The 27,557-nt window shown below is 37.2% G+C and overlaps 1 long non-coding RNA gene across 1 annotated transcript in view; it reads right to left on the bottom strand.

The window, feature by feature from the left end:
• Positions 1-20,541, bottom strand: part of LOC126109790 (uncharacterized) — an 87,103-nt gene extending 66,562 nt beyond the window's left edge. Inside the window, exons 1-2 of the long non-coding RNA XR_007523731.1 lie at positions 20,425-20,541; positions 19,661-19,798 (exon numbers count right to left, since the gene is read on the bottom strand). This is a non-coding gene — a long non-coding RNA (uncharacterized LOC126109790). The remainder of the gene's footprint in view (positions 1-19,660; positions 19,799-20,424) is intronic.
• Between the last annotated feature and the right edge of the window lie 7,016 nt (positions 20,542-27,557).

Raw genomic sequence — 27,557 nt, 5'->3', positions numbered from 1 at the left:
GATGACTGTACATTTAGGGAAAGAAAAGCTAACTTTTGTACAGGTGTGCGCACCTCAAACTGGATGTTGTCAAAAGGATAAGAACCAGTTTCTTGAAGATTTGCATAAGTCATTAGTTAAGAGAGAGTGATCATTATAGGAGACCTAAATGCACAGATTGAGACAGGTAGAACACAATATGAGAATGTAATGGGACCCCACTGATATGGTAGAAGAAATATAGAAGGTGAGCTTCTCCTTGGCGTCTGTATGAGGAATGGGTTGGTGGTGTACAACAGTTGGTTTGAGAAGAGACAGAGCCATCACGATACAGTTTAGATGAAATTGTTAAGGCTTTCGTGGCCACTTGTTGACAAACTGCCTATTGGCTTCTGTCTCGGGTTCTTCGGCCGACGTTCATCTAATGATTTTGCTGACGTTTCGCCAGCACGAGTGGCTGGCATTGTCAAAGCTTCACCCTCCATTGCTGGTGGTGAACTGGAGGCGAGCTCGCGGCCGCAGGCTATATGTACCTGGCGCGCCAACGTCCGAGGGCTTCTCCGCGGTCATTTCCGGTGCGTTTCTCCTCTTGCTACCTGCGACGGTCATTCGCTGCAGTACGGGAAGCCAGGATCCGTTTACCTTAAGGCTTTCCTCTTTCTTGTTGAAACTGTTCGCGTGTTTTTGGATATCACACGCGCCTGTTCAGAGAAGCTGTAGAAATGACCGCGGAGAAGCCCACGGACGTTGGCGTGCCAGGTACATATAGCCTGCGGCCGCGAGCTCGCCTCCAGTTCACCACCGGCAATGGAGGGTGAAGCTTTGACAATGCCAGCCACTCGTGCTGGCGAAACGTCAGCAAAATCATTAGATGAACGTCGGCCGAAGAACCCGAGACAGAAGCCAATAGGCAGTTTGACAGTTTAGATGGATTACAAAAGACTGTAATTGATTATGTCATCACACATGAAGAAAGGAGTAGAATGGTAACTAATGCCAGAGTAACTCCTAGCGAGAGCCTTGACAGTGATCACTGTGATCACTCATTGGAGCAAGGGTGTAATAATTCCTCTGGTAAGAAAGGTAGCAAGTGGAAACCCACTAACTATAAAGGAATAACCCTATTGTCTCATGGGTTGAAAATACTTGAGACAGAACTATCATAAAACTACAGATGGAGGAGGAACAATATGGCTTCAGAAGTAACAGATCAACAATAGATCTAATTTTTAGCACCCACATGTTGATGGAAAAGTATTGAGAGAAAGGCAACAACCTGGCCATTGCATGCCTGGATATAGAAAAATCCTATGACAGTGTTATAAGAGATAAGATCTGGGAATGCCTGAGGAGAAAGACTGTGCCTGAAAGACTAATAAGAATAATTCAGTTGTTGTAAAAAGACTGTACTAGCTGTGTACGAATTGGGGAAGGACGATCATCGTGGTTTGAGACCAAGAATGAAGTTCAGCAAGGAAGTGCCAGGTCCCCACTACTATTAATCACTGTTCTGGATAATATAATGAAGAACATCAAGGAGAAGTCAGGTGAATGGAATGGATTTGCCTCTGCTGATGACATCATGATATGGGGAGAAACTGAAGAGGAAATACAGATCTGACTAGATGAATGGAAATTTCAGTTCCAGAAATATAACCTCAAGATCAGCAAGACCAAGACTTTGGTGATGGCAGACACCAGAGATGGACAACCAGCAAGTGTGAAACTAGACCACCAACTAGAGTGTGTGGACAGTTTTCCTTATCTTGGAAGTGTAATCTCCAGTGATAATTTGGTCAGAAATGAAATCATCAACAGAGTGCAAAAAGAATCTGAATTCTACAAACAAATAAGATCACTTTTATGGGATGACTTTATTCCCAAAGCGACTAAACTGATGATGTTTAATAGCTATTTCATACCAATATTGAGGTATTGAAACATGTACCCTCACAAATAGAGAATCATCAATGCTGCAAGCATCAGAGATGAAATTTTTTACATGCACCATCCAGAAGACGAAGATGGACAAGGTAAGGAATAAAGACATCCCTATTAGATCAAATTGGCACATCTAGATGTCGATGGTACTGGCATGTGATGAGAAAGAAACCAACTAGAACAGATAAAGGTGGACGCTAAAAGCCCTCAAGGGAGACCTCATACCTGATGAATGGACTTGATTAAGGCTGTTGTAGTGACCAGAGGATGGACTGTGGATGATATTCTCTGTGAACTGGTGTATTTGCACAGGATGAAGTGGAAGAGGGTCATTACCAGTACCGGTACCCAGGAAACTGGAACTGTTAAATGATGATGATAACTAAGTATTGCAACCATGCATGTGCCACTCTGCACCCAATATCATCATAGCTAGTGTCGAATCTGTCAAAATTGGATTACAAAGCAGCACCCATAATGCTAATCCCTAATGAATCATCAATGTCTGTGCTCTACACACCATTCCCAGTGGAATTGACATGCATGACATAACCAATGCAAACCACCAAATGCTTTTGACAGAACTAGATATTTATTTATTTTAAGTTAACATTTATATCCCATGATAAATTTTAAACCCAACTAAACGACAATTTCAGTTACACACATACAAAAACAATTTAATCACACTAGCTCCTCATTATCCCTACTTGAACTGATTGATTGCCCTTTCCCAACCTCCATATGCCTCAAATCACGCCAACTATTCTTAATAAATCCTTGTGTGAAATTGTGAATGCTTCCTTATTCTTTCAATTCCTTTGAGCACTATTAAGACCAAAGTAACTCAAGACATAAATATCCTATGAATATTATTATATTAAACATGTATTACTTAATAATTTTATGCATAATTGTATATCCCTTATGTACAGTAATGGTGAGTGAAACAGCTCCTCTGTGATGGAGTCTGGGGTGATTCTCTCATACAAATGCATTGTTTTCTGTTCACCACCAAGCATCTCGTTCAATATAATTCTTGCTGTTCTACCTTCTTCTTCGAATTTTAACCATTATTTCATATAACTTCACATCATCCTATACTTCATCATAAAATCAGTGCACCACACATCTTTTATTAAGATGTTAGCGCAAGAGATGTGGATGATGAATTCTTTTTCAAAGATTGTGAAATTGAAAAGATGTCCGTGGAATGTCTATGATGTGAATATCAGAGGTCAGGCCTCAGAACAAGGACTTAGAACACGACCTAATTTTGATGCAAATGGAGGGTCCCATTAATTCCAAAGGAGTGCTCTGTTGTAGTTACAAATATTTAAGCATTAATGGAGATTTAAGGCCAAAAATGTTGATGAAAGTGATGTGACTTTTTCCGTATTGGCTGAGATAGTGGAACTGTTAGGTTGGAGGAATCAGGTGAATTGTTGTTGGAGGAAGATGAAACTGTGTGGTAAATAATTTTATTTTATGTATCGATGGCAAGGCTACTGAGAGTAATATGATGGAAAAAATATGAGTTCATTAAATTCTGTTGAGAGAGTCGAATCAGACTTTGAATGACAAAGTCCAAATAGTTTGTAGTACAAATGATCTAGAAAAGTATACTAAAGATGAATGGTATTTATGTAGTCAAAATTACAGACATCAGAAGGGTATGTGAGATTTTGAAAAGGCCAAGATAGTAAAGGAGATTGATAAGAGAACCAGGTGTAGAGGAATTACTTGATAAATTAATGGAAGGAGATAATGAGTTTGAAGACTGTTTTATAGAGGAGATGAATACAGTGTAGGTGCAAAGAAATAGAAAAGAATCCATAAACAGAAAAATGTGTGGAGGATCAAGAATCTGAAAATGTACGGCCAATCATAGCAATGAATGTTTGTGACAAGAAAATACATGCACTTATCAGTTCTAAGAACAAGGTGTCGTCAGTGTTCAAAATTTTGTTAAATAGGCATAAGACCAAGAAATTGGTAATTTTTATCGTAACTGGGGCACAAATTAAAACTGCAACAGGTGGGATACGCAAGCCCATAATAGAAGAAATGTTAGTAGAATTGCAAAGTCATTGATTTCAGTTGACAATGAGTTGGTTTATTGTGAGAGGATTAATAAAAGATGTTGTGTTGGGCACTGATTTTGCGATGTAGTATAAAGGTGGTGCTAAGTTGTAAGAAAGCATGGCTGGAATCCAAACAAGAAGGTAGAAAGGAAGAAAAAAATCAACAGGATGCTTGGTGGGAAACAGGAAACAATACATTTGCATGCTACAACTACCCCAGATTCAATAACACATGTGCTGTTTCAATCATCATAACCATGCATATTGTATTACAATTATGCATGAAGTTATTAAGTATTACATGCTTAATATAAAAGCATTCATGGGATATTTATGTTTTGTGTTATAGTGATCTTAATAGTGCTAAAAGAACCATAAAGAATAAGGTGGGACTTATATATTCACACCAGGAGGTATTACAAGCAGTCGGCACAATTTGAGGTGTGTGGAGTTTGGCAAACAGCTAGGGGTTAATTGGTTCAAGTATGGATAATGAGAAGCTAATGTAATTCAATTGTTTTTGTGTGTTTATAGTGGTAATTGTCATTTTTTTAGTTTTAAAATTTCTCCAGGATATAAATGGTTACTTAAAATAAATGAACATCCAATTCTGTTGGCGCATTAGGTGGTTGCATTGCCTCTTACATATGTGTCGATTCCACTGGGGATGGTGTGCAGAACACAAATTTTCGGAATTCCTTCAGACTTAGTATTCTGGGGGCTGTTTAGTGATCCAATTTTGGCAGACTATACATCATCTTTGCTGATGGTGGGTGGAGAGTGACACATGCATGACCGCAGTGCTTAGCCTCAGGTACCATAGTCCTCACCATGAGATGTGCGGCTGGAAAGAGTGGGCAGAGAAACACCACATGCTGTGACCATTTGGCTATAATAAAAGAGAAGTGCTGCAATGGTACATATGTAATATGGCGAAACACCACGGGCTGGTGTAAATTATGCAAATAAGTGAAAGCTGAGTGTCAACAACAACTTGCATAAAAGAACACCATTGCATAAAAACACTTTCACAATAATATTAAAAATTGCTTCCTGTTTGTGCAAAGGTATGTAACTTTAAATCTACAGGATACTGTATTTATAAGTATTTGATCATTCTGTAGTTAGTGGTAATGCCTCAGTCCCCACTTCCAGCTATTTACCCAACTGGTCCAACACAGAAGTAAATTATGCTAACACCAATAGTAGGCTAGATGGTACTGAATGTGTCATCTAATAAATCAACTGTAGCATTAAATACAGATTATGTAACATGACAAGGCTGGAGAGAACAAATTACATTACTATTAAGAGTTACTTGTTAGAACTGGGGAAACCAGGAAATTTTCCACTGATTCAGTAAGCCCCAAATTGTAAACAATAAAAGACACCACTTAACGAGTGTTGCATGGATAACCAGAGCAGCAAATGAGCATAACAAGTAGTCTGAACTGCTGAAGGACGGCAGGGATGATTCTCTTTCAGGAAATGCATTCAACTTGGATTTAGTATAAAAAAATGTTGATTGTGCTGTATACGTGGACAGAGAATGGGTAAACGGTAATGGGTTCAACTGAGCTTGACATGACGAGGGCCTGTGGAGAAAGGGTGTATTAGCAGGAGTGAGAATCTGTCCTTAAGTGGTAGGCACTTACATGTAAAAGCCAAGAGGCCGGCGAAAAGCTAAAAATATCCAAAGCTGTGTTGTTTGGAAACACCAAGTCTCTGAACAGAACAACAATTATATGTCAGTCCAACAAATTCAATTATATGTACACCAGCACCAACTGTAACTACAAGCATAACTAGACTCTATACTGTAGGCATTTACACATTATAAGTAAAAAATAAGGCAGTCCTACAATGTAGACATAATATCAGATAATGCATTGCACAGTAATTATCACCAGTAGCAACACAAATTTCATTATCATCATTTAATATGCTACAATGATAAGTGTTTACATTAAGTGTGTCATACCAGAAAATTACTACAGACATACACTTATACAGGAGGCAGTACATAGGTAATTGTATATCAAATTAATTTAACTTACTGATCTTCTCGACAGTATTTGATTGAATGTGTGACACATACACATTCTTGCCAATGAAAAGCATACATCTATGCTTAAAGGAACAGTAATTAGTATAAGTAGACTTGGTATCAAATAATGTAATGTAACATATGTAAATTAGTTGTCAATTATTAGTGCAGGAAAGGGGTCCAATTCCGTTTACCATTACGTCTACATCTACATTTACATTTCCAGGTCATTTTCACTCCATTTCAACTGCACGCAATCTATCAAAGTATTGCAAAAAGTGCATAATGTGGTAGGAAGCAAATAGAGGTCCAGTTAGTTATCTTTGGTAACTTTACTGGACATGGTGATGGGAGATGTGGTCTTGGGAGCTGCTGGAATATGCAAGGACCAGTTATGTTATGGCCATCAGATTATGGCCATCAGGCAGAGAGAGCAGGTTTGGTTTTTCTGATTATGACCCTCATAAAAGTTTAATTTTCATGATCGGGAGTCTAGCGAAATCACAGATTATAACAGAGACTTGAGATTCTGACTTTGGCTGACACAATATGAGTCTGTATTGCATTTTATGTGGAGTTTAGTTTATGCACCTGAGAGTGGGGTTAGAAGACCTGGAGTATAGACATACTTAGCAATTTAAGCATATTAAGTGATGACTACCATCACTCGTGTGCTGCTAGTTATGTTGCAAATGGAATATTCTTACTAAATAGACTCCCAGTTTTGTTTTATTAATCACTACAATTCAATAGGAAGCTATATCTACCTAAAACTTGTTACATAAAATATAAATCTGGAGTTAAGCATATGTTATTACTGCAATTTTCCTAATATGTTATGTTTAATAACCTTTAACTTGCATTATGTGTCTGCCCTCAACTATTTGATGGAAAGATTTCCAGTGCAGTAGACGGATTGGTTTCTGCCATATTAGGGTGTAAAGAAGACTGTGTACGCCACAACTCTGAAAAAGCTATGAGCCAAATTTTTAACTAACAGAGTCATGCATTAGGCCAAGGAAGTTAAGTCACAAATGGGGTCTTTCTTGTCTGGAATGTGGTCTTAAATTTATTTAGTTCTGAATTTACAATCAAGAATGTGTTGTCCCAGTCCTGAGAGGTGTAAACAATTTTGTATAGGGGCTTCGAGCTTAGAAACATTCAGCAGTAGTAGTAGTACACAGAGTTGCTAGTGATATTAAGCAGTGGAGGAGGGAAGATGATAGCACAATGAAAGTGCGCTGGACAAGTATCATCAGGTTCAGCATCAGAGATCAACAGTGCAGAAATCAGCTACAGCCATGAGAGCTCCAGCATCGTCATCAGCAGCAGATCCAGAATCGGCCGAAATTAAAATCAATGTAGATGTTATGATTAAGTAGAAGTTAAATCAAATCAGAACCAAAATTGACAAAATTTTCAATGAAGAAGGCTGTGTGGATGAGAAAATAAATGATGTTAAAAAGATCAACGGACCTAAAAGTGGAAAAGATGCATGACCATTGAGGGGTGGTGTTAATAACTGTTTTCTGATGCAGAATGCACTTTTGGGGGAAACACAAGATGCAGTTCAGAATGTGTCTGAAAGAACTGTAAATTGCAAAATGGTCATTGGAAAAAATTCACTGGTGTTTGGAGGAGACGAGTTTGAAAGTAGATTTGTTAGTGATGGATCAGGTCACCACGTTAATAAATGAACCTTGTGGTGGACCAAGATCTTCAATATGACAGATTTTCTTGTAGCATGTAAAGACAGCTGCACACCAGGAATTTCTAATGTGCAAAAAATAAAACTAGTGGAAAAATAGTTAGAAAATTAGAACGGAATGTGCAACATTGGGAAAAACTGTTCAATGACTTTTTTAGCAAATATAAGGAATCTGAAAAATGTTTTGTAAATAAATCCTGGAGTGAGGCAAAACAGACGAAACTTCAGAACAAGTTCTTAAATGGACCAATTTACAGACATGGCAATACATTAATGAGAAAGCTTTGTGTATGTGAAGTAGCTAAACCCATGCACAAAACTTGAGTGCTGGATGTTCTAACTGAAATTAGAATGCTCATGTGACAATTTCCAGAATCGATGCAATGGGACTTAATACACAGCCCAACCAAGGCAGTAGCCAAATTCTTGGAATTTGTAGTGAAACTGGAAACCACAGGATTTCACCAGCAGGCAAGGGAATGGGAACTACAATGTATATTTTAATTAGAACAAAGGAATCAATCCAATATATTTCACAGGAACAGCAGTAATTATGGAAATAATTAATAAAGGGGGAATAATGAGGAAGAAATTTTAGACATCAGGACAAAGAGTAAAGGTTTAAACAACCAGCAATGCAAGGACAACGTAACCACACCAGGAGAGCAGAAAACTAGATTTCTCTGCATCTCAGGTCCGGAGATGTCAATCTAAACCAGCATGGTAAAGGACAAGATGGTTAGCCAATCAAAAACAAATATAGTGAGTTACAAACAAGGTTGAAATAATGAAAATGGAGATTGTAAAAAAGGGCAAGAAAGTAGGGACAAATCAGATGCAGAGTAACAGCAAGGAAAGAGAAATATGTGGAAAAGATGTATCAAATGACAAGAAAATCATGTACACTTCCTTTATAAGTGAATGTGTGGAGAATTTTCTTGTATGGCTCAATTGATGTGCACACTCATGATCATAGTATTTTAAATAACAATAATATAATTTCTGTTGCTACTCATGATAATGACTATTGTGCAAAACCATTATCAAATATTACGTCTACCTTGTAAGCCTGCTGTGTTTGTTATTTATAAGGTATAAATGCCTACAGTGCACAATCTAGTTATGCTTGTAGTTACAGTTGGTCCTTGTTTACATAACATTGCATTCCTTCGACTGACATATAACCCTTTGGATTACTGCCTCAATATCTCTCATCTCAATCAGCCTTGCATTTCCAAACAACACTGCTTTGCACATTTGTAGCTGTTAGCTGCCCTCTTGTCTTACACATAAGTGCCTACCATTTAAGACTATATGCTTGCTCCTGGTAATCCACTCTTTAACCATAGGTCCTCATCACATCGAGCTCGGTGTAACCATTACCATTTACCAGGCTACATCCATATACTTAGCAACATTAACTGTTTCCTATAGTAATCCCATGTTAAATGCATTTATCAAAGGAGAACCAAAGTAATAAATATCCTTCAGCAGTTCAAACTGATGGTATGCTCCTTTGCTACACTGGTCTTTCATACAACACCTGTTAAGGAGTGTCTTTTATTGTTTATGTTTAGTGGCCTTACTACAGCAGTGGAACATTTACTTATTTCCCCAGTTTTACAAATAACTCTTAATGGCAGCATAATGTTTTCTCTCTAGCCTCATCATAGTACAGAATCTCCACTCAATGTTACATTTGATTTATTTGATGACACATTCAGTACCACATAGCATACCATTCATGTTAGCATAATTTCTATCTGTGTCTGACCAGTAGTGTAAGTAGACTGAAGTGCCGAATGGAGCAGTAGTTGTAAATACAGAATGATCCAGTACTTATAAGTACACTATTCTATAGATTAAAAATTGAGTGACTTTGCATACTTTAGCACAATGAAGCAGTAACTTTGCATATTATCATGGAACGTCTTTTATCCAAGAGTGTACCTTTTTGCAAATTATTGACTCTCATTTGTCACTTATTTGAATAATTTATATCAGCCCATTATACATGTTTCATCATTGTACTTTACTTTGATAATGGCAAATTGGTCACAGCACCTGGCATTGCTCTCCCTACTCTTTCCAGTTGCACATCTCACGGTGATTAAGTCTGGTACCCAACAGTAAGTACTGCAACCATGCCTGTGTCATTCTACACCCATCATCAGTGAAGATGATGTAGGATCTGTCAAAATTGGATCTCAAAGCAGCCCCCACAATTCTAAGACTGAATGAATCCCCAAAGTCTGTGCTCTGTACATCATTCCCAGTGGAACTGACATGCATGTAAGAGCCAATGCAAACCAGCTTAATGCTTTGACAGAACTAAATCTTCATTTATTTTAACTAACATTTATATCCCTTGATTTATTTTAAACCTAACTAAATGACAATTACAGTTATACACATACAAAAACATTATAATTACATTAGCTCATCATCATCCCTACTTGAACTGATTGATTGCCCTTTCCAACCTCCACATGCCTCGAATGAGACCAACTATTTGTAATACCTCCTGGCACGAAACTTTAAGTTCCTCCTTATTCTTTCAATTCCTTCGAGCACTATTAAGATCACCATAACACTAATATCCAATGAATATTTTTACATTAAACATGTATTACTTAATAATTTTATGCATAATTTTATATCCGTTATGGATAGTAATGGTGAGTGAAAAAGCTCATCTATGATGGAGTCTGGGATGATTCTCACATACAATTACATAATTTTTTGTTCACTACCAAGCATCCCGTTCAATTTTATTCCTGCTATTCTATGTACTTCTTTTAAATTTAACCATTTTTTCATATAACTTAACATTATGCTATACTTCATCATAAAATCAATGCCCCACACATAATCTTTTACTGAGATGTTAGTGCAAGAGACTTCTGTTTAAAAGATTGTGAAATTGAAAAGATGTCTGTGGAATGTCTACGATGTGAATATCGGGGGGTCAGGCCTCAGAACGAGGACTGAGAACAGGTCCTAGTTTTATAGAAATGGAGGATCCCATTAATTGCAAAGGAGTACTCTGTTGGAGCTACAAATATTTAAACATTAACGGGGATTTATAGCCACAAAATGTTGGTGAAGGTGATGTGATGTTTTCCTTATCTGCTGAGATAGTGGAGCTGTTAAGTCAGAGGAATGAGATGAATTGTTTTTGGAGGAGGATGCAAAAGGTGAGGTAAATAGTTAAATTATATGTGTAGATGGTAAAGCTACTGTGAGTAATACAATGGAAGAAAAGATGAGTACATTAAACTCTGTCGAGAACACTGTATTAGATTTTGAATGACGAAGTCAAAATAGATTGTAGTACAAAAGATCTAGACAGGTATACTAAAGATGAATGGTGTTTTTGTAGTCAGGATTACAGACATCAGAAGGATATGTCAGAGTTTGAAAAGGCTAAGATAAGGAATGAAATTGATATGAGAACCAGGTGTGGCGGAATTACTTTATGAATTAATGGAAGGAGATAACAAGGTTCTACAGTCTTGCATGGGGAAAATGCAGACTGATCTAATAAATGAAATTTCAATTGTAAAAAAACAACTACATTCAAAGACAGATGAAGCTGCTTAAAGTTGATATAAATGGTATAATTGAGAGGAAGTTGGTTCAAATCAGAACCTGTACGCCACATGAAAAAATAAATGATGTTAAAAAGTCAATGAGGCTAAAAGGGGAAAAGATGCATTACTAATTTAGGGGTGGTGTTAATAATTGTTTGCTGAAGCAGAATGCACTTTTGGGGGAAACACGAGATGTACTTTACAATATGTCTAAGAGAACTGTACATTGCAAAATGGTCTTTGGAAAAACTCAGTTGAGTTTGGAGATGAGCTTGAATGTAGATGTGGTGGACCAGGATCTTCAATATGCTTTCCTAACAAAGGAAAGAACCATCTGATAGATTTTCTTGCAGCATTTAAAGGCAGTTGCACACCAGAAATGTCTGATGTGTGAAATATAAAACTAGTGGAATGACAGAAGGAAATGTGCAACAGTGGGAGAATTGATGAATGACTTGTTTATCAGTTATGAGGCACCTGAAAAATGTTTTGTAAATAAAGTCTGGAATGAATCACAATGGATGAAACTTCCGAACAAGTTCTTGGATGAGCCAGTTTACAGACACAGCAATACATAAATTAGAAAGTTTAGTGTATGTGAAGTGGCGAAACTGATGCACAAAACCTGACTGCTGGATGTTCTAACTGAAATTACAATAGTCAAGTGACAATTTCCAGAATAGAGGCAATGGGATCTAATACACAGCCCAACAAACAAAGTAGGCAAATTCTTGGAATTTGTAGTGAAACTGGAAACTGCAGAGTTTCAACTGCAGGCACGGGAATGGGAACCACAATGTAAATTTTAATTAGGACAAAATGAATTGGTCCTATGTATTTCACAGAAACAGCATTATTTATAGAAATAATTAAGAAAGGGGGAATAATGATGAAGAAAATTTTAGACATCATGAAAAGGAACAAAGTTTTGAATGACCAACAATGCAAGGACAGCAGAACCACAACAGGAGAGCAGAAAACTAAATTTCTCTGAATCTCAGGCCCAGAGATATAGATCTAAGCCAGAATGCAAAATAGAAAGATGGGTAGCGAATCTGAAAATATATAGTGAGTTAGAAAGAAAGGTTGAAATCATGGAAATGGAGATGGTAAAGGAGGGCAAGAAAGTAGGGAAAAATCAGAAGCAGAGTAGCAAAAAAATGGCTCTGAGCACTATGGGACTTAACATCTGTGGTCATCAGTCCCCTAGAACTTAGAACTACTTAAACCTAACTAACCTAAGGACATCACACACATCCATGCCTGAGGCAGGATTCGAACCTGTGACCGTAGCAGTCGCGCGGCTCCGGACTGAGCTCCTAGAACCGCTAGACCACCGCGGCCGGCTGCAGAGTAACAACAAGGGAAGAAAAATACATGGGGAACATATATCAAATGACAATAAAATGGGAGTAAAATATTTTTTGATTCAATGGAGGAAGAGGCTAATGGTAAAAGACTTTGTAAAACAAAATCACTACCAGTTATATGACCAGAAGCAGATATAACCTTGTCAGAGATTGAATGGAATCTTGTCTCAATTCATATAAAACGCAGCAGCAGTGATCATTGTGATGTCAGGTGTAATTCAGTGAATGTACTGGTGAATGTTCAAGATGACAGTAATAGAGTTTCACATGTAGTATTGATGTATGTGGAGAAGGTTGAATTTATGTTGACAACAGATGTAATTCATTCATTGTGAAAAGTGAGGAGGAGATTTCAGAGAAAACAGTAGTGGATGAGGATTGTAATACTGCTGGATTAGATGTGTCAGAAGAGAGAATTGCAGCATTCATTTCTGTAGTGGATATTGGGCTAGTTGCTTTATATGATGATAAAACGTCAATGAGAGGTTCTAAGTCAGACCCACAGACCAGCAAGAAATTATGAGGAAACTATTGAGTGGGATTATGAAATTAGTACTGAGTAGTACATAAAGGAGGAAGTAGAATACAGTTTTATGATAGGAGATCATACTGGAAAATTTCAAAATCACTATCACTGTAATTGTGGAACAATAAATAGATTAAGGTGGTGAAAGTGCTTATTACAAGGAGAGAAAAATTAGCACAACAGAAGTGTATGATGAGTTCTTATTAAAAGATTGTGAAATTGAAAATATGTCCATGGAATGTCTGATGTGAATATCAGGGGTCAGACCCGAGAGGGGTGGAGAACAGGTCCTAATTTGATTGAAATGGAGAATCCCTTTAATTCCAAAGGAGTACTCTAATTTAGCTAGAAATATTTAAGCATAAATGGAGTAGCTCACTACCAGATAATGCACTTTTACAAACTTTGAAAGATTGTATGTGGATGAAATAGAACGAAAATGCCCTGGAAATGTAAATGTAGGTGTAAATGTAAATGGTATTGGACCCTTAACTGCAATACTAATTCTACAATTAACTTACATGTTTTACATTAAATCTTACTTGGTACAGTGTATACGGATACTAATTACTATTCCTTTAATTACATGTCTAAGCTTTTCATAGACAAGAATGTGTGTTTATTGCACTTTCATTCAAATACCATTCACAAAATCAATATTTAAATTAATCTGTTATACTATTAATAATGTACAGCATCTTTTATGTGTATGTGTGGAGTAATTTCTGGTATGACACAATTAATGTTAACAGTTATAATCATAGCATATTAAATGATAACAACATAATTTGTGTTGCCACTCATGATGACTACTGTGGAATGCCATTGTCCGATATTATGTCTATCTTGTAATGCTTCTATGTTCATTATTTTTAATGTGTAAATGCCTAGTTACACTTGTAGTTGAAGTTGGTGCTGGTGTACCTAGGATTGCATTCCTTCAACTGACATATAACTGTTTGGCTTACTGCATCAATATTTCTTGTCTAATTCTAAGTTACCAGGGTTTTTGTTCTATTCAGGGCTTAGGCATTTCCAAACAACATTACTTTGGGCATATGTAGCTGTCCTCTTGTCTTTTACATGTAAGTGATTAACACTTAAGGCTATCTGCTCACTCCTGCTAATATATTCTTTCTCAATAGTCCCTCACCATGCTGAGCTCAGTGGAACCCATTACCATTTGCCAGGCTACATCCATATACACAGCAGCATCAACTGTTTCCTATAGTAATGCTGTGTTGAATGCATTTCCCAAAAGGGAACTGTCCTTGACGTCCTTCAGCAGTTTGAACTAATGGTTATGCTCCTTTGCCGCTTTGGTCTTTCATACAACACTTGTTAAGGAGTGTCTTTTATTATTTATGCTTAAGGGCCTTACGGCAGCAGTAGAACATTTTCTTAATTCCCCAGTTGTAAGAAATAACTTTTAATGGCAGTGTAATGTTCTCTCTCTAGGCTCGTCACGTTACAGTATCTCCACTCAATGCTACATTTGATTTATGAAATGACACATTCAGTACCACCTAGCATACCACTGATGTTAGCATAATTTCTATCTGTGTCACCAGTAGTGTCAGAGGTGAATGAAGCAGTACTACTAACTGTAGAATGATACAGTACTTATAAATACACTATTCTATAGATTTAAAATTAAGTGAATTTGCATACTTTTCACAAAGAAGTAGTAATTTTAAATACTATCATGAAAGGTTTCTTATGCAATGGTGTTCAATTGTGTGAATTATTGTTGACTGTCAGCTGTCACTTATTTGAATAATTTATACCAGCCCATTTCACATGTTTCATCATAGCACTTCATTTTCGTCAATCGGTCACAGCACCTGGCGTTGCTCTCCCTACTCTTTCCATTTGCACTTCTCATGGTGCTGAGTCTGGTACCCAATGCTTAAGTACTGCAACCATGCATGTGTCACTCTGCACCCACCATCAGCAAAGATGATGTAGAATCTGTCAAAATTGCTTCATTAAACAGTTCCCAGAATACTAAGTCCGAATGAATTCCCAAAGTTTATACTGTGCACACCATTCCCAGCAGAACTGACAAACATTGTAGGAGCCAACGCCAAACTGCCTAATGCTTTGACAGAACTTGACGTTCATTTATTTTAAGTTAACATTTATATCCCTTGATAAATTTTAATCCTAACAAAACGACAATTACAGTTATACACATACAAAAACAATTTAATTACATTAGCTTGTAATTATTGCTACTTGAACTGATTGACCTCTTGCCCTTTCCCAACCTCCACATACCTCAAATTCCGCCCTTGTTATACCCCCTGGTGCGAAATTGTAAGTTCCTCATTATTCTTTATATTCCTTTGAGCTCTATGAAGGTCACCATAACACGAGACACAAATATCCCATTAATATTTTTATGTTAACATGTAATATTTAATAATTTTATGCATAATTGTATATCCATTATGTACAGTTATGGTGAGTAAAACAGCTCCTCTGTGACGCAGTCTGGGGTAATTGTAATATACAAATGCGTTGTTTGTTGTTCGCCACCAAGCATCCCATTAAATTTTATTTTTGCTTTTCTAGCTTTTTCTCAAATTTTAACCATTTTTTTCTTATAACTTAGCACTGTCCTAGACTTAATCATAAAATCAGTGCTCAACACAACATCTTTTATTAACTCTTTCACTATTAAGCAACTGAACTGAAATCAATGACTTTGCTGTTCTACTAACATTTCTTCTAATACTGACTTTCTCAACCCACTTGTTGCAAATCTAATTTTTACACCAGTGACAGTAAGAATTACCAATTTCTTGGTTTTTTGCCTATTTAACAAATTTTCTAAAATTGCTGACACCTTGCTCTCATAACCGATAAGTGCATGTGTTTTCTCATCACAATTATTGTTTTCTATGATCTTCCTCCAAACATTTTTCCCTTCATAGATCATTTTCTATGTCTCTGTACTTCCAGTGCATATATCTTGTCTGTCAAACAGTCTAGAGCCTTGTTATCTGGTTCTATTAATTCATCAAGGAATTCCTTCACTTCCGATTCTCTGATCAGTTTCCCTACTATCTTGGCCTTTTGAAAACTCCATATACCTGTATGATGTCTGTAATTTTGACTACATAATCACCATTCCTCTTTTGTGTAATTGTCTAGATCTTTTGTACTCCCATCTAATTCGACTTTGTCATTCGAAGCCCGATTTGATCCTCTTGACAGAATGTAATGTACTCATCCTTTCTTCTATCACATTACTCTTCATAGCTTTACCATGTACACATAAAATATAATTATTTACCTCATCCTTTTCATCTCCCTCCAACAACACTTCATCTGATTCCTCCAACCTAACAGTTTCACAAACTCACCTGATGAGGTGTTTGGTGGCTGTGGTGGTGGGTGATTTACTCTTGGGAGCTGTTGGAAAATGCAAGGAATGGTTATGTTACGGCTATCAGATAGAGAGGACTGGTTTGGTTTTTCTGACATGAGAGAGAATGTTTAATTATAACCATAGGAAACTTGTATTTTTCGTGATGTGGAATGGAGCCAGTTGATAGATCGAGAACAGAGACTTGAGACTGTATCTTTAGCTGATGGAGCATGTGATTGCATTTCATTATATATGGACTCTAAAATCCATGTATAATAAAAAGCATTCAACTGCCCCGTCAGCTAAAGTCTGCTTCTGATTGTGAGGTTAGAAGATCTGATGTATAAACACACTTAGCAATTTGAGCATATTAAGTGGAGATTACCATCACTCGTGTGCGGTTAGTTAGGTTGAAAATACCACATCCTTACTTGATGGGGCCACATTTTTATTCCATTAAGGACCACCATTCAGTAGGATTCTATATCTTTCTAATTAAATAAATTACATAAAATATAAATCTGAATTGCAGCATACATTATTACTGTGATTTTCCTGATCTTTTATCTTTAGTTATCTCTAACTCTCATTACATGTCCACCCCTAACCATTTGACAGCAGGATCACAGTGTTTTGACTGATTGGTCACCACCTATCAGCGCTTAGACCAGACAGTTTACAGCTCATCCCTGAGACATCTACGAGTGAAGCTTTTAAAGATCACCACCACCACCACCACCACCACCATTATCATCAGCTGAACTGCGACTTTCACATTCAAAATAGAATTAAGAAACAATGATTTTCATGCAGACTTCACCCTGTTGTTTAGGGTTGTGAATGGAGTCATCTGCTCTGGTGGCAAGATATTCAACAAGTTTCCACACAACATAAAGAAAGAAACTCTGAGTATCTACCAATCCAAAAGAAAATTAAAAAGCATACCCAATTAACAAACTTTCTACAAATTATCTGAATGCCCTAACACTAGGAAATGATAAGTTGTTTCCTATAAAGCAAGTATCAAAGTGTGACTAAAAACTGCATAACAAGCAGTTATGTACTCTAAATAGAACTCAGTATATAAAGCTTTAGGTACATATTTCCTTTGAAATATACCATTCTAATAAAGTAAATATTAAGTGTCAATATCAATAAGCAGCAGCAATATGGCACGATTGAGATGGCACCATCCTTTTGTTCAGAGAAGCAGATTTCCTTCTGATTTAGGACATGCCATTAAATTTAAATGATGAATAAGGAAAGTGTTACACAGTGTAGTGATAATTTAGAGTTAAAGCAGTATAAGGATAAGGTTTCCACAATTTCCTTGTCTTTTCTTAATTAATTTTTATCTTAGCTCATTTCACATCCCTGAAGGCTATCGTTCTTGATGGGCTCTACGAAACATGATGAAGAAATGAATGGAACTGGATTTACATTTATCCTCTAATTGTCTTACGTGTGGATATGAGGAATCAATGAGCCCCCCCTCCCCCCAATTGTATGATCTTTTTCAAGAACCTTCTCCAAAGAGCTTAAATTGCAGATGACACCACTGGGCCTTGGTTTTACTTAAAAAATGCTATTGTAACCTGGTAATCACTTCCCAAAGAGTTTTGAGCTAGTTCTGATATTCCCCCTTTTGTGGCTATTAGCCAGCAATAAGATCTTTATGGTCTTCATAAAAGTTTTCTTCCCACACAGACTGCTTGAAACTTCTTGGGTTCTCTGAATGCTTTTGCCCTCACATGGGGAGGAAACAATAGCTAGGCTGGAAACTTCAAAGTTTTAGGGGCCCATGTATCAATAATCAATTTAAGCTGGAAAAAACACATTTTGAAACTCTTAAAAGAACTTAGTTCACCTGCATTTGTACTTCAAATCATTGCAAATCTTGGAGAGAGACGAATCGGCACACTGATACATTTTGTGTATTTTCATTTAGTAAGATCATATGGGATAATGTTCTGGGGTAACTCATATTTGAGAAAGGAAGTGTTCATTGCTCAAAAATGTGCCTGCAAGAATAATGTGTGTTCATACATGATCAACTTATAGAGATCTGTTTAAGGGATTAGGCATTTTGACTACTGCCTGACAATCTATTTATTTCCTCAAGACGTTTGTTGTAACTAGTCCACTGCAGTTGGATAGGCATCATGATATACATAATTACAATATGATACACATAATTACAATATCAGAAGACAAGATTACATAAAATTACATTCATTACTCCACATTACGGTTGTTCTTAGCACAAAAAACTGTGCATAATGATGCCACCAAAATTTTTGGTCGTTTTACCAATGATGTAAAATATCCGACAGAGAGAAAAGTTAAATTTGAAAATAAACAGAAAAAGATTCTTTACATAATGTGAACTTGTAACGAGAAAGTAGAATGACTTGTTCCACATTATAATGATTAATTATACAAATGCTCCATGGAACATGTAACTAAATCAGTCTCCAAAGCAATGAAGCTATCGGAGACAACTAGACTGAAACAAATAGATTTGAAGCTTTACCTAGATCTTTGTACAGATTTAGAAGGCTTGATGGTGATCCAGTGTTCTAGTCTAACCATAATATTACAACTGCAGACTGCAGCTCTCAAAATTGCCAACTCTTCTTGCACTACTATCAAATTGGCACCTAGTTTCAAGACAAGCTGCTTGTTTTTCTAACACTTTGCAGCAGAAGAGACAGTCACTGTGTTTCTAGAAGTGACAATTAATGGTTGTCATGTATATTGCATTACAACATCCCAAGCGGGGGAAAAAAAAGAAAGAAAAAAAGAAAACGCTTACATTCCTCACACTTGCTGCCATTTATGATGATTCTGTGGTAGTAGTAGTAGTAGTAGTAGTAATAATAATAGAAGAAGAAGAAGAAGAAGAAATAGTAATAGTAGTAGTAGTAGTAGTAATCTGTGTATCAAGTTTACAAGGATATTGGACATAATGCGGTATTACAATTTAAGAAAAACAAAAATAAAGTAGTATACATATACAGACATTTGCATACTTACAGTACAGTATGGCAAGGATGCAACAGGTAGTTGGCTGTGGCTTTGCAGTAGTAACCACCTGAAATCCTGAGGTAAATTAGAGAAACCATGGAAAACCTGAATCACAATGGCTATATGAAGATTGGAGCCTCCATCCTCCTGCAACAATTTGCACACTTATTTATTGCAACACTCATGGTAATTGGTTAGAACGCTATGTTAAAGGAAGTTAATGCACATGGGATTTGTGCAAAACTGTTTGAAAATTAGAATTATTTTGGGGAAAATTAGTCACATAATTTAAGAGAAGCTTTTAAGTTTAAGTACTATTCGCATCACAATGAAATTTATTTTACGAGAGAATATGAATATTACTTATTGGTGAAGATTTTACGACAGATGTAAATTCTCTTGTCACAGAAACGGAGGTTAGGTTAGTTCACAGCTACTACACAGTCGTGATAAAATTAAGTAATCTGATGGTATTCAACTAGTAGTTTTGTGGATACTGGCGTTATACTAAACTATAGTATAAATGGTACCGGCAACTGCACAAATCTACTGATATTTTCCTAAAACTAAACGCTAAAAGTTAGCTACAGCTTTGTTTTACAACGTCGATGCGACGGATTTTCTCCCTAACACATATAATCTATTAAGTACAGATAAACTTGATATACTGCAATAGCTGTAACTACGAAACTTTAAATAGCCGCGTCTAAACTATAATTATGACTAACCAGAAAAGCAATTCAGTAATTAGAACCTTGAGTTACATTACAAACCTATATTTGACAGCAACCTCTATTCAAACCAGTAATTGAGAAAAATGTCGAATCTGCTGTGCTGAAAATTCAAAGGAAGATTAACCTCCGTAAAACGTCGAACAATTTCAATTCCAGCGCTTCGAACATTTCGCTCGTTCCTCGTCTCTCATTGGCTGCCGAAAACAGTCTTCCCATTGGCTACGGGACTGACGCAGTGCCAACATTTATAAATTGTAATTGTTTCAAAAAAATTGCATTTTTTGCATGCTGCACATCGAAATTTTTATTTTTATTTATGCACCCAGACGTAAAAAATGGACAAATCATGTACTATTTCAGGACACCTACAGAAGATGCCTTGCAAGAAAGGCGAAAAATACAAATTTCGATGTGCAGCATGCAAAAAAGGCATTTTCTTTGAAACAACTGCTATTTATATACAGCTGCTGCGAAAACGACCACTACAAGAAACGTGCCAACATATATGCTCGGAAGAAAAGTAGTTGTTCACACTACCTTGACATTGATCGTGACCCTAATATGAACTGGAAAACTGGCATGTTAGATTTTATTTCTGCCAAGCATCTATTATGCTCTTGAAGGGCCAACACACGCACGAATTTATTGACCGGCCGATCGTCCACACCATTTCGCCCAACACATCATGTCTTGTGCAGCGCTGTCGTGACAAGCGTCCAACAAAAGTTCAGATACCGGTGATGGGTAATCGGCGGTTAAATGTATCAGGAGGCATATGACACAGTAAACGAATGTAGACTGTCCGTTATCATTTTGGTGTAGTGAGGAACGTCCTCAGTTGCGGGTAAAGAGATTAATTTCCAAATACGACAATGCTGTTTCTCAACCAGTCATGAATAAAAATGTTATTGTTTAGCTTCACGTTTCAGATAGCTTCTGCGACTTAACATTGTCAATAATTTACTAATTTACCATGAAACACGGAAAATGAGAATGATTTATTTGGCAAAAACAAACTCCCACTCATTGTTAGAAAAAACACGAAAAAGGCAGATCCATAAGAGAAAGAATTAACAGATGACTTAGTTTCACTGTCAGTCGCCTATAGGGTCTAAAAGAAAATTTACAAGCTAGTAATTTTAAACGACAACTTTTCCAAACAAGAACGTCTTCAAAGAAAGCACTTATGCCGACGAAATTTATTATGGTACTGGTACAGGCATATCCGTGCCTGTGTTTTTTTCTCGTTGTTTCAGTTACTTTCAAGAGCGAAGGTAGAATTTATTAACAGTGAACTGTAATTTTTCGCAAAAATTATAACGTACTTCATGCAACCAGCACATTTATTTAGCATTGGGGGAGCTTCTTAAGTACTTTTCGTACTACATACCAGTAGTAGGTTCTCACTTTCCAAGAAAGAAAAGGCAGCAACAGTTTCCAAGTTTGTAATGAATAAACCAGATGAATATGTAAAGAGCTCCTTCTTTAATTTGTCTGTTAGAATAGCTGCCATAATCACGATTGTACCTTGATAACTGATACATTTATTGATGCCTTTGAGAAAGGCAAGATATATTTTTGAAAGGAGCGCAGCTATATTACCTCTCGTGATGTGTATAAAAAACGCACGTAACACTACTCTCTGCGCTGTTATGCAAATCTGGCATGGACTCCCGCTCCTCTCTCCTTTTACTTTTATCATGCCCCACAGATCCTCGAATGCCATGTGCTCCACCCAGTGTTTGGGCTCCACTTACGCCTGCCCCCCTGCATTCTCTGCCAACTTAAAAATTCCCCAGACTACTCCTTCATCATGAAGACCCCCATACCATAAACTCGACACTACCCACCCCCTAGCACTCCCTCCCCCCATTCACTGACTGTGCTACTCTGTTGTAACTCTATCTCCACATTCCCCCCCTCCCCCCCCCCCAGCTCCACACCTCCACATCTTCTCCCAATGAAACTTTAACTGCCTTCCTTTCCCAACCATGAAATCCACCCTGAAATATATGTATGCCCATCCTACCAGATCTAATAGATCCCTACCACCATCCCATTGTCAGGGCAATATTCCCTTCCAGTCCTCTCCACCCAATACCTAAGTCTCAATGTCGATTCAGTGCACTCCCTCCCACTTCACCTTTCCCCAGTCCTTCCTTCAAACATCCACACACACATCTGTTTTTATATTTTAATTACTCATCAAATCAACCTTTAATATTTTAACTTACACAGCTGATAATCTGTCTTTTTATTGTTCAAAATATTTACTCATCACCATTTCTAATCTTTCTTCTTCTGATCTAAAATGAGTTCCCAGATCTTAAAATTATAGGAAACATCATTCATTCGACATACGTAAATAAATCCTTCAACCCCCCCTCCCCACCCTTCTGAATCATCAGTCTTCTGACTGGACTGATGCAGCCAGCAATGAATTAATTTCCTGTGCCAACCTTTTCATATCAGAGAGGCATTTACAATCTACATCCTCAATTATTTGCTGGATGTATCCCAATCTCTGTCTTCCTCTACAGTTTTACCCTCTATAGCACCCTCTACTGCCCTGAAAGTTTTCACTGATAACTTAACACCTGTACTGTCATACTGTCCCTTTTTCTTGTCAGTGTTTTTGATATATTCCTTCCTTCGTTGATTCTGTAGAAAACTTCCTCATTCCTTGCCTTATCAGTCCATCTAATTTTCAACTTTCTTTGGTAGCACCAAGCCTCAGATGCCTCTATTCTCTTGCATTCTGGTTTTCCCACATTCTGCGTCTCAGTGTCGTACAGTGCTGTACTCCAAATGTACCTTGTCAGAAATTTCTTCCTCATACCAAGACTTATGTTTGATACTAGCAGACTTCTCTTAGCCAGGAATGTCCTTTTTGCCAGTGCTGGTCCTCCTTGCTCCATTCATCATGGGTTATTTTGCTGCCTAGGTAGCAGAATACCTTAACTTCATCTACTTTGTGATCACCTATTCCTATGTTAAGTTTCTTGGTGTTCTCATTTCTGCTGCTTCTCATTACTTTTGTCTTTCTCGGCTTACTCTCAATCCATATTCTGTACTCATTAGACAATTCATTCCATTCAACAGATCCTGTAATTCTTCTTCACTTTCACTGAGAATAGCATTGTCACAGTGGATCTTAACATTTATATCCTTTCACTTTGCATTTTTATCCCATTCTTAAAACTTTCTTTTATTTACGTAAACACTTCTTCAGTATATAGATTGAACAGGTCAAAAGACTGCAACCCTGTCTTACACCATTTTCAATCTGAGCACTTTGTTTTTGGTCATCCAGTGCTATTGTTCCCTTCTGGTTCTTGTACATATAGTATGTTACCCACCTTTCCCTAGAGCTTACTCTTGTTTTTCTCAGGATTTCAAATATCTAGTACCATTTTTGCCGAACACATTTTCCAGTTCAACAGATTCTATGAACGTTTCTTGATTTTTTTAAAGTCTTGCTTCCATTATCAACTGCAACATCAGACTTGCCTCTCTGGTGCCTTTACCTTTGCCAAAGCCAAACTGATCATCATCTAACAGTTCCTCAATGTTTTTTCCAGTCTTCTGTACATTATTCTTGGATGCATAAGCTTTTCAGCTGTTTGAGTGATACTTCTCATATTTGTCAGCTCTTGCATTCTTGGGAATTGTATGGATCCATTTTTCTGAAAGTCTGATGGTATACTGCCATACTCATACATTCTATACACCAGTGTCAGTAATCATTTTGTTGTCACTCCCCCCAATTATTTAGAAATTCTGATGGAATGTTATCAATCCCTTCTGTCTCATTTGATTGTAAGTAATTCAAAGCACTTCTAAAGTCTGATTATAAAACTGCATCTCCACTCTATTCCCTATTAATTTTTGTTTCTTCTTCAATCACATCACCAGGTAAGTCCCCTAGAGACTCTCAATGTACTATATCCACCTATTCACTCTGTTCTCTACATTTAACAGTGGAATTCCCATGAACTATTTCTTCTGTTACCCATGTTTTATTTGCAGTTATCTTCCTTGCACCTATGTTTTCTCTCTAACTTCTGTGACTGCCCATTTTAGAGATGTCCATTTCTCTTCAACTGAGCTGACAACTGAGCTATTCATTATCACAGTATGTATAGCCTCAGAGAACTTCAAGCGTATCTCTTCATTCCTTAGTACTTTCGTATCCTACTTCTTTGTGCACTGATTCTTCCTGACTAGTCTCTTAAACTTCAGCCTACTCTTCATCATCACCAAATTGTGATCTGAGTGTATATCTGCCCCCAGGTACGTTACAGTCCAATATCTGATTCTGGAATCTTTGCTTGACCATGATGTAATATGACTGAAAGATTCCTGTATCACCCAGCCTTTACCAAGTGTATCTCCTTCTCTTGTGATTCTTGAGCAGAATGTTCACTGTTACCATCTGAAATTTATGTCAGAACTCAATTAGTCTTTCTCCTCTCTCATTCCTATTACCAAGCCCATTTTATTCCATAACCTGTTCTTCTGCTCCTTCACCTACAACTGCATTCCAGTCTCCCACGACTATTGATTTTCATCTCCCTTTACATACTGAATTATCCATTCCATATCCTCATATACTTTCTCTATCTCATCATCTCATCATCTTCTGCTTGCAACATCAGCATGTATACCTAAAATATTGTTGTTGTTGTTGGTCTGCTGTCGATTCTGCTGAGAATAACCCTATCACTGAACTGTCCATATTAAATCATTCTCTGTCCTACTTTCCTATTCATAATGAATCCTACTCTCATTATTCCATTTTCTGCTGCTGTTGATATTACCCTATGCTCATCTGACAAGAAACTCTTTTCTTCTTTCCATTTCGCTTAACTGAACCTACGATAGTTATATTGAGCTTTGGCTTTTATCTTTTCATATTTTCAAGCTTCCCTACCACATTCAAACTTTTGAGATTCCCTGCCCCAACTTGTAGAAACATTATCCTTTTGTAGGTTGTCCAATCTTTTCCTCATGGCCACTTCTCCATTCGTAGTCCCCTCACAAATCATTATGACACTTTGTGAGCTGCAGGCCACATGTCCTGTGGATATATGTTATCTATCTTTGATGGGATGGTTTCCATTGACCTTTGAATCCACGTGCCATTGATAATTGTTGTTTCTGATTTGCTTTACCATGATGCATTTCCTGTACACCTGTAACTAATGCTGCAGATTTCAGGAATAATTTTACACAATACCTGAATTAGAGATCTTGCTAAGTTCTGTTAACAACTAGAAAACTTGATACATTGAAGAGCTGCTCCTCACAGCTCACTGCTTCTCTTATCACTGTACCAGTATACTTTTTCATTGAGTGTAACTTAATGTGCTTTAGCAGCTTGGAAAAGCACTGTATTGTATTGTATTGTATTTTTTATTGGTCCTGTTGTCTACATAGCAGCTTATGCATAAGACATTGGACAAGTCAAGTTATAAACATACAGACCGAAAGTCATTTCAAGGCATACATATTTAAGGTTACAATAATACACTTTACACGTAAGTATTTACATAACACTTTTCATAAATTTAAATATTCTTCAATGGAGTAAAAGCAGTGATGCTGTAAATATGTCTTTAGAGATTTTCCAAATGTATTGACCTCTGTGATAGCTTTTATGTTTTCAGGAAGTTTGTTATAAAGCTTAACTCCCATGTGAAAAGAACCTTTTTGGCACAATGCTGTGCTGATTTGAGTCATATGTAAGTTTCTGTTTTGTCTGGTAAAGTGATCATGTATATCACAGTTTTTTTGCAGTCTCCAGTCCTTACCTATTACACTTAATTTAAAGAACAAAAGGGCTTCCATAATGTATACACATGGTAATGGAGGAATACGAGATTTCTTAAACAGGGGTTTACAAGAGTCTCTAGGCTTGCACCCAAACAAGATTCTAATGACCCTTTTTTGTAGTTTAAAAGTGCTATTAGCTGTTTTAGAGTGACCCCATATCTAAGACAAGAATGAAAGTTTGCATGATATGCCTTCAATACTGTTTTCTCACTACAGCATGATTTTAATGAACAAAGAAGGTAATATGTTTTGTTCAGTTCTGCATTGAGATATTCAATATGCTTATTCCATCTGATGTTACTCTGCAGCCAAAATCCTAATAATTTCATTTCAGAATTGTTACCAACTGGTTTGTCATTGATAGAGACTGATGGGATAAACATGTCCTTGTTAGGAACTTTGTGGAATTTTAGAGCAATGGTTTTTTTACTGTTTATTACAAGCTGATTACCCTGTGCCCAGCTGCTAAGTTGTTTCGTGACCACGTTTACTGTATGCTGTAACTGTTCATCGTCGTCTCTTTTTAGTAGAATTGTAGTGTCATCTGTAAATATGATTGTTTTGTGTGCGTCAACATTTAAACGTAGATCATTTATGTACAGAAGAAACAGGAGGGGTCCCATTACTGATCCTTGGGGTACATCACATTTAATTTATTTATAGTCAGATAAGTGATTAGATACAGTTTTTAGTTGAATATTTGTGTGCTTGATGCACACTGCTTGCTTACAATTAGTCAGGAAGGAACTGCTCCACTTGTTGGTCAGACCTCAAATTCCATATCTTTCAAGCTTTGATAGCAGAATTTTATGGTCCACCATGTCAAAAGCTTTTGACAATTAACTAAATACTCCTAGTGTTTCCTGTTTTTTTGTCCATCGGGTTTAGGATGGAATTGATGCACTTATAGACAGCAGTTGTCATTGACCTCTTATTTCTAAATCCATGTTGTTCATTACATAGGATGCTGTTTTTGAAACTTCCTGGCAGATTAAAACTGTGTGCCCGACCGAGACTCGAACTCGGGACCTTTGCCTTTCGCGGGCAAGTGCTCTACCAACTGAGCTACCGAAGCACGACTCACGCCTGGTACTCACAGCTTTACTTCTGCCAGTACCTCGTCTCCTACCTTCCAAACTTTACAGAAGCTCTCCTGCGAACCTTGCAGAACTAGCACTCCTGAAAGAAAGGATATTGCGGAGACATGGCTTAGCCACAGCCTGGGGGATGTTTCCAGAATGAGATTTTCACTCTGCAGCGGAGTGTGCGCTGATATGAAACTTCCTGGCAGATTAAAACTGTGTGCCCGACTGAGACTCGAACTCAGGACCTTTGCC

Source organism: Schistocerca cancellata, chromosome 12 (assembly GCF_023864275.1).
Source record: "Schistocerca cancellata isolate TAMUIC-IGC-003103 chromosome 12, iqSchCanc2.1, whole genome shotgun sequence".
Lineage (NCBI taxonomy): Eukaryota > Metazoa > Arthropoda > Insecta > Orthoptera > Acrididae > Schistocerca > Schistocerca cancellata.
This window is presented reverse-complemented; position numbering and strand designations above follow the sequence as displayed.